Here is an 8094-nt window from a genome sequence, read left to right as displayed (position 1 = left end):
ATTATAAGGATTTAATTATAAGTATTATGATGTTAATTAAGATGTATTATAAGTATGATCATGATGTTAGAGGATTAGTGAATGAGATGGATCGATTAAAAGATTAAGAATAAGGTTTAAAAAGATTTATAAAAGATTATGAACATGATTTAAGTATGATTAAAAAGGTTTAGGGTTAATGATCATGATTGGTTATTTTGTTAAAAACTTATGATTTTATGATAAAGTTATTAGGTTAAGTTTATGATAAAAGGTTATGATTATGGCTTAGTAAAGTAATTATGATCATGGTGTACGTGCATGCATGCATGCATAAGTACGTATGTGCATGTATACATTATAGGTATATGTGTGTGTATATGTAAATATATACATATGTGTATATTTCTGTGTATATATGTATGTAGATGTACGTGTGTATGTATGTATGAATGTGCATTATGTAAGTTATAGTAAGTTAATAAACTTAATAATAGAAGTAGTAAGTATATATATATATATATGTATCATCTTACACTATAGTATATGTAAGACATACACCTACAATATATGTATCATATAGTATTGATCACATACATGGATAATAATAATAAAGAATATATATGTATGTATCACATAGATATTATTATATACGTAACATATAATGATAACTTACTCAATAGTTGAATAATTAATGCAACTAATAATACTATTATTAGTATAACATGTACCCATACCTATATAGTAGCACTTATAACACTAAGTATATTATCACTTATATACATATAACTTTTCTCGAGAACGGTCACTGTTAATATAGTTTGCCAATATTAATAAACAAACTTTATGTCTATTAGACACTAACTAATCGAACATAATATCTCTAGGTTGAGATCTCCGTGTTCAACACTCCGATCATATAACTTGCGTGGAATATCTATCTGCTATTAAGGTGAACTTCATAGCCCCTCTTTTTACTATTTCTTAACTGTTTTATAAACTTTGGGGTGAGACGCTTGCTTGCTTTTAAACTGTTTTACGCTTAGACACAAGTACACGAAAACTTTCTTTTGATTAGTTCAAACTGTTGCTAACATGCTTTGATTCATGCTTAATCCCTACCATGATATCGTTAATTGCTACGTATAAAGGCAAGCTTAGTTATTGTGATAGCGCTATTGAGGGTGACGTCTCTATCCGGATGACCGCTGGTCAATGGATAAATAATAACGATGAACGACATGAACGTGATGTGTTTAGGGTAACTTATGGTTAGTTTCGATATCATATACACCAGCACTACTACCGAACTAATTAAACCGCTTATTTAAATCTTGTGGTCTAAAAACTTGTTATGATTATTAAACCTATGTTGTTCACTCAACCATTTTGGTTGACACTTTTAAGCATGTTTTGTCTCAGGTACTTTGATATATTGCTTCCGCTGTAGAGCTCTGATATTACTTAGAAATCAAGCCGAGCACTGGGACCAGAGATAACATCCACGTCAAAGGCGATTTTGGCGGGGTGTTACAGTTGGTATCAGAGCTCTGGTTATAGGGAACTAGGTTACATTAGTGTGACTAACATGAATAGTTAGGATGCATTAGTGAGTCTAGTCTATAACCGAGTTGTTCATTTGCATTGTTCATTTGCATTACATTCTAGATTCTGTGCATTAAGTTCACTTATATTTGTTATGCCTAGAATTCCTATACCATTCAAATCTTTAGAAACACTTTGCTATAGGAACTATATTTACAGTCTGACTCTTAGAATAAGAGCCATGACTTACTTATATTCCAACAATAGAATGCCACCATACTTATCTCATTATGTAATTTAGGAGAGCCAAGGCTTGTTATAGAGAACCAGGATTGCATTCTATGTGTGCCTTATGTGGGTGCCTTAGCAATCTTTAGGTCTATAACATTTCCTGCCTTAGTTTTAAGTGCTTTCCCTTAATCTTTATACTGCCAATCCATCTTACTACATGCTTTTACCTCTTCTGACATTATGCATCCTTTCCTAAGGATGTCAAGCCAAAACCCTATCATCTTGCATGATCCCGACTCTGAAGGATCAGCTGATATGTGATTGTTATCATATCCAAACATACCCTATGACTTGACTTAACCATTGTGATTCAAAGTATTCTTTGACTCACACGAAGGGATGTCACTCATGACTCAACATTCCAACGTCAACTATCTAAGTTTGATCACATGTCCTAACCATATGAGGTGATATTGAAGTGGAAGTATGAATTAGTGAAATATAACGACGCTTGGCCGACGTGATTATATTACGGTAATTCATATAGAAATTCCAATATCATGACATATGGAATAGAAAGTGAATCAAAGAGAAATTTCCAAGCCATTCATGTTATTACATGAAGGTTAATCAACATCTAATTTGTAGATATACGAGTAGCTCGTTTTAACCAAACTATCTACCTCATACCCATGAGTAGATTAACAAATTCTCCTATGCCATACAAGTTGTAAAGCTTAGCATTCTTTCTTTCTTAAGTAACTTATCTCTTTGACGCCTAATTATCACATCCCTTCTGGAAGGAAGGATGCATGTTCTTAAGTGACTTGAAGTGACACCCCCGAAACTTCTTCGAAGCATGCTTCCTGTTATCTGTAATTACGCTCCTAGTGTAGATTTTCATAATTCCATTAGGAAACCCATCGAAGATAAGTGACAACCACTCGCAAGATTTTCATTCGAATATTTAAACGAAGATATTATAAACACCACATTCACTATCACGATTTCATACTCTACCATTCATATCTCACTTGTCAGCAACAGCTTCACACATGAACATTTTGAATTCCAAGAACATATGCCCTAATAATAGTCAACAACCGTATTTAAATACAATAGATTTCATTACATCGCAACATTTTCGCTTAATAATAACTCAAAATTTTCAAAATACCTTCACCCAATCTTCATCGATCTGTTTCCAACTCGTAACCTCCGAAATATGAAAATTCTGTTACCAAAATTTTACTGTGCGATCCTCTCAAAAATTTTATAAATTTATTTACTACCATTAGTGAAAATTATATAAATCGTATATGTTTGTATAATAAAGTAAATAAAATTTACCTTTATTTTGACTAGTACATATAAAATTATACTCCCACTTTTACAAATCAATTATTTTATTCAAAAGATATTTTACTTATAATAGTACATGTTGTACATAACTCTAGTTTTACTAAGAACTTCGTTCCTTTTTAATTTGTCACCTTAAACAACTCGAACTTCTATAAAAATTTTCATTGCTTGTTCATATAAAATTTTTCATATTATTCTACACCACATATCAATCACAATTCCTCTTGTCCTCCGAAACTTACCATTGAGTTCATCATTCAAAACTCTATGTTCTCAGTAACTTTTCTCTTGTAAGGTTTACCGTTGAGAAGATTTTACTTCTGATATTTCACGGCTAAACCACAGCAATCTCGTAAAACGTCAATTCTATGATTTAATATTTTTTATTTTTGGCACAAGAAAGCATTTCTCAGATATTTCCTCACCCGGTGTAAACTATTCTTTGTAGCCAATGATTCATATTTCTTTTCATCCGCACTTAAACTCATAAGTGAATCTTAGATTGACTCGCCGCCTGTGCGAGAACGTCTGTCCCGATCAAAGATCACCCCTCCCATACGGTATCCTTTTAGTAACAGGAATCTATAATCCTCGCTATCTTCTTTAAAGGAGTTACCTTAAATGTATATGACATTTATTTGCTTACTCCAAACATCTCTCTTCGTTGGTTGCAACAAGATGACTATCCTAGATAAGGGTTTGACCTCTTTTTTCGACCTAACGAAAATCATAATCATAAAGTTACATTCGACTGTGTGCCTCCAAAATTCCTTCCAAGGATAAGTTCATATGTATTAAAATATATTGAACAATATCATTTCCACAAGACCATTTTTGAGGGCATCTTAGTAATCATGGTTTGCTTTGCATATAAGCCAGATTAATGACCCCTCGGCTGGCATCTCGTTTCGCATTCCTTGAAAATCATAGGCATCATGCCTATGGTTAATCTTCCGGAATTAAAATCTAAACATCAACTATATCAAACACAAGCTATGCATCAAACTACATGGCCGTAATCTCCACAAACTCCTACCTGTTTGTCTGCTCTAGTGTCGTGACATAAAACGCTCAAGGTTTTAAATAAGCTTAGTAATGTTCATGGCACGTTTCAGGTGTCTAATTTATTGAAATGCTTGTAATATCACAATCCCTTTTAAGGAGACCTAGTCAGATGACACCCATGTTATCCCTTTGAATTACCTCCGCATTGATAATAAAATGCACTTCATAGAAGAACCTGTTGAATTTATGGATCGTGAGATCAAATGCTTGAAACAGGCAACAATTCCTATTGCCAAAATCCGTTGGAATTCACGTAGAGGCCCCGAGTATACCTGGGAACGTGAAGACCAAATGAGACGAAAATATTCACATCTATTCTCAACCGTTGATGCATCCGAAAAGTCTTCCTGAAACTTCGGGACGAAGTTTAAATTAACGGGAAGGTACTATAACAACCCACACTTTTCCCTTCCGAATATACCAAATTGCCCATAGGGTTTCAATGTCATATTCTGTGGGTTTTTATCCGGATATAATAAATATAGTAAATTGATACTAAAACCCTAATATTACTTAAAACCCTAAACTTAACCCTATGCATTAAACGTTAAACCCTAATACCATTTAATATTTGATATTAAACCCTAACCCTTAATACTAAATTAATAATATAAAGCTATATGTATTATCAAAAGTGATATTATATAACCTTTAAGAATTAATATAAACTAATGAGAAGTAAATGTAAATTAATAAAGTTATGGACTAATAAGTAAATTAAATAAACACAACTTATTTAAATAAATGTAACCTTAATAATAATAATAATAATAATAATAATAATAATAATAATAATAATAATAATAATAATAATAATAATAATAATAATAATAATAATAATAATAAAAGTTAAATAAATAAATACATAAATAAATCGGTGGAAAAAAAAAGGGGGAAACAATAACTTGATCTCTAAGTTTTTATAAATCCTAGTCTAATGCAAATTAATGATCTTGATCACCAAGTAATTGAGTAGGATTAGGAAAGCCCAACACAACTATAAAAGGCATCATGTATTCCATAATCTTTCACCAAAAAATTTCCTAGTTTAGTCGACTTATTTCCTGCAGCTTCCCTCCCTTCCGTGTCGACTAAAAACAGGCCCAATCTGCTGCACAATTAGTCGATACTTTCAGCCTCCTATTCAGCCCCTTTTCAGTCGACTTTAACCACCATCAAAGCAACCTGCATTTAGCCTCTTGCAGTCGACAAAAACCCCACCAAAATAGCCCACTTTCGTCACCTTCTGCAGCCCCTGCAGTCACTAAAACCTGCTACTTTCTGCTGCACTTTTCGAGCCAAACAGGCTGCTATATTTCAGTTGTGATTCGTCATCTTCTACAGCCTTTTTCCTATTGTATTCGACACCTAAAACAACCCCTAATCAACCATTGTTGGCTGCATTTTTCTGGAGTTTTTTTTGCTGCTATTTCAGCTTCAGTTTCGTCCAAAACAGTCCAAGAAATGGCCCAAGAATCATCCTTTGCTGCTGCATTTTTTTTTCTTCTGGTTTTTCTGTTTTTCTGTCGTGACAAAACAAACCCAAGAAACCTTGTTTGGGTCGTGTTTTCCAGCTGAGTTTTGCTTCTGTTCTGCGGTGTTGTCTGACCCATAAAATAGCCCACAAAGGTGCTCTTGTTACTGGTTGTTTCCTGCAGAAAATACGCCATCAAACAACTCACATCAACCAGGGTTGGTGCGTTTTCTTTTGGGTTTTTCCTGCTGCAGTTTCGTTTCCCATAATCATCATCTTGTTCATGTTATTAATCTCTAAAGGTATACCTAAAACCCTAAGTTCAATCTTTCCTTTAAATCAATTACTTTTAAGTTGATTATAAGGATTTAATTATAAGTATTATGATGTTAATTAAGATGTATTATAAGTATGATCATGATGTTAGAGGATTAGTGAATGAGATGGATCGATTAAAAGATTAAGAATAACGTTTAAAAAGATTAATAAAAGATTATGAACATGATTTAAGTATGATTAAAAAGGTTTAGGGTTAATGATCATGATTGGTTATTTTGTTAAAAACTTATGATTTTATGATAAAGTTATTAGGTTAAGTTTATGATAAAAGGTTATGATTATGGCTTAGTAAAGTAATTATGATCATGGTGTACGTGCATGCATGCATGCATACGTACGTATGTGCATGTATACATTATAGGTATATGTGTGTGTATATGTAAATATATACATATGTGTATATATGTATGTAGATGTACGTGTGTATGTATGTATGAATGTGCATTATGTAAGTTATAGTAAGTTAATAAACATAATAATAGAAGTAGTAAGTATATATATATATATATATATATATATATATATATATATATATATATATATATATATATGTATCATCTTACACTATAGTATATGTAATACATACACCTACAATATATGTATCATATAGTATTGATCACATACATGGATAATAATAATAAAGAATATATATGTATGTATCACATAGATATAATTATATACGTAACATATAATGATAACTTACTCAATAGTTGAATAATTAATGCAACTAATAATACTATTATTAGTATAACATGTACCCATACCTATATAGTAGCACTTATAACACTAAGTATATTATCACTTATATACATATAACTTTTCTCGAGAACGGTCACTGTTAATATAGTTTGCCAATATTAATAAACAAACTTTATGTCTATTAGACACTAACTAATCGAACATAATATCTCTAGGTTGAGATCTCCGTGTTGAACACTCCGATCATATAACTTGCGTGGAATATCTATCTGCTATTAAGGTGAACTTCATAGCCCCTCTTTTTACTATTTCTTAACTGTTTTATAAACTTTGGGGTGAGACACATGCTTGCTTTTAAACTGTTTTATGCTTAGACACAAGTACACGAAAACTTTCTTTTGATTAGTTCAAACTGTTGCTAACATGCTGTGATTCATGCTTAATCCCTACCATGATATCGTTAATTGCTACGTATAAAGGCAAGCTTAGTTATTGTGATAGCGCTATTGAGGGTGACGTTTCTATCCGGATGACCGCTGGTCAATGGATACATAATAACGATGAACGACACGAACGTGATGTGTTTAGGGTAACTTATGGTTAGTTTCGATGTCATATACACCAGCACTACTACCGAACTAATTAAACCGCTTATTTAAATCTTGTGGTCTAAAAACTTGTTATGATTATTAAACCTATGTTGTTCACTCAACCATTTTGGTTGACACTTTTAAGCATGTTTTGTCTCAGGTACTTAGATATATTGCTTCCGCTGTAGAACTCTGCTGTTACTTAGAAATCAAGCCGAGCACTGGGACCAGAGATAACATCCACGTCAAAGGCGATTTTGGCGGGGTGTTACAACGTCCTTTATTGATCGGCTCATTTGTCATCCTTTATTCTTCTACTCTACTTTATTGCACGGGTTGTCTCCCAAGAAGCACTTTTGTTTAAGGTCATTGACTCGACCATAGTGATGCCTAAAAGCAGACATGCCCCTATGGTAGCTATAATTGTCTTCTCAGGGGAATGTGAGTCTTGGTGGATAAATTCGGAGTAAATGTCAGACCAAGAGTGGTAGCAGATCCGGTATTTCTCTTGAAGATCTTCTGAAGGAGAGATAATGTGCGGTTTCAGCTCGTGACAAATCTTGAAGTTCGATGAGGATATGATCTACTGCTTTGCTGACTGATCCATGAATGTCAATCATCGTGGCAGTGCTGGTGGTGATTATTTCTCTGACATGATGCTCATTTCGGAGGTCTTCAAATAGTGTCAGAAATTATATCTTCAGTATCTGATATTGCTTAATTTGCACATGATTATTCAAGAAATATCAGCCGCATTTTGGTCCATTGGATACGAATTGGATATATTTTGGGAGTTATTTGATAGATTTG

This window comes from Rutidosis leptorrhynchoides, chromosome 2 (assembly GCF_046630445.1).
Source record: "Rutidosis leptorrhynchoides isolate AG116_Rl617_1_P2 chromosome 2, CSIRO_AGI_Rlap_v1, whole genome shotgun sequence".
NCBI lineage: Eukaryota > Viridiplantae > Streptophyta > Magnoliopsida > Asterales > Asteraceae > Rutidosis > Rutidosis leptorrhynchoides.
Note: the sequence above shows the minus strand (reverse complement) of the source record.